Source organism: Bidens hawaiensis, unplaced genomic scaffold (genome assembly GCF_021521415.1).
Source record: "Bidens hawaiensis isolate Kalapana, Puna unplaced genomic scaffold, B.hawaiensis_p1.1 tig00059322_1, whole genome shotgun sequence".
Classification (NCBI taxonomy): domain Eukaryota; kingdom Viridiplantae; phylum Streptophyta; class Magnoliopsida; order Asterales; family Asteraceae; genus Bidens; species Bidens hawaiensis.
In genome coordinates, this window is record NW_027500705.1 from 14,425 (window position 1) to 16,227 (window position 1,803).

Genomic DNA, 1,803 nt, shown 5'->3' on the forward strand with positions numbered 1-1,803 from the left:
GTGCTAGGCACGCAAAACGAGAAAAACAACTAATAGTAATTATGACCATGGAACTCTAAACGATATCACAATCTGAGTCCGGAGAAGTGTTTCTGGGTTAACATTGCCCCCGGAATGGGTACAGTACTGGGTTAACAGTGTCCCCAGATGTACCGGTTGATACGGTTAAAGTTATATTAATAATGAGTGTATAGTAACGATCGTAGGGATCATATTACAGATTGGACGTGTTAACTGATAATGATTGTTGTTACCTGCTAGCATGTGCTAAGGTTAGTTTCACGAGCCCTTTTTCTGAATTGTTTTCAAATATTTTCCCCCGGCGGAAGTATGTTACTATTGAAATGTTTGAGTACATACTGAACGCATGGATTTGCGTGTATTTATAAATATTTGATTGTACGGGTTAACATTGCCCCCGGAGTGGGTACAGTTCTGGGTTAACAGTGTCCCCAGATGTCCCTAGAAGTGTTTCCGGGTTAACATTGCCCCCGGAATGGGTACAGTACTAGGTTAACAGTGTCCCCAGATAATATTATATTATGATATTGATTCATCAAGGTTTACTCAAATTGTGAAACTCACCAACTATTCGTAGTTGACCGTTTTCTCACATGTTTTTCAGGTACAATTAAAATGAAGTGATTGCTTACGTGCTAAGTGCTTGATGTGTGTAAGATTTGTGTGCGGGATGTTAGGTTACATTATAATAAATAGAATTATGTATCGTATTGTATGATGTGTGTATCACCTAGACGGTAATGAAATACGAGATAATGTAATTTTGAAGTATATTAATGCATTCAGTTTTCTTTATAAACAATGTGGTTGATATCAGAGGCGTCTGTTGCATCCCGTTTACGTTTCCGCTGTGGTTACGGGGTGTTACAACCCTAATAACTTTTCTTCTTTTTCACCAAGCATTATTGAACCCATGTTTGCTATAACCAGATTTATATTTGGTATAATAAAAATAATTATATAACATTAGCCAAAAAAATCAACTTAGAGATTAAAAAACAGACATAAAATGCGCTATGCGTATCGAGTCAAACCAGCCTTAGCGGATTCAAACCATAGAAAAGAATAATATATCATAAACATGCTCATTTTTCCACCTATGTTTACAAAGATCAATGATAAACAACAATACCAATCTTTTCCTTTAATAACAAAATTGTAAGTAAAATTTACATCAACATAAAACAAAACTAATGAATGCGAATTAGGTTAAGTTTGTCCTAATTTAGCTTACGATGAACCATAAGGACCGTCTATGGAATATGCTCTTATTATTGATAGAACTATAGAAAGCATCCTTGCGTTTGCCTCACAAAGCTAAATAACACATATTAGATTTAACTTATACAAATTTAGCGCATGACAAACTTTAAGGTTGAATCGATGGTATGCTAAGGATGAAGATCATTAGTATACCTTAGGTTATTTGTTTAAAGAACTTATTTATTGTTTCGCTGAAGTGTTTTTTTGTTATTTTTATTTATGAGTAATTGTGTACTTTTTACGTTACGAAATGAAATAAATATAATTATTGCCGCTTTAATAGTGTTACGAGCTATGAGTGATCTATACGTTACACCCGGGTGTATTCCGCTTAAAGCCGGGTGTTACAGATTGGTATCAAAGCCGTAACTATAAGATAGGTTGTTAGACTTATCGTCCTAGTATAGTTAGATTTTATTTTAGGGCCCCGAATTGCATGTATACCCTATGTGCTATGTGCCTGCACTTTTATTAAAAGTTCATTCATAGGCTCGAATTTATTATGTTTTATAGTGTCGC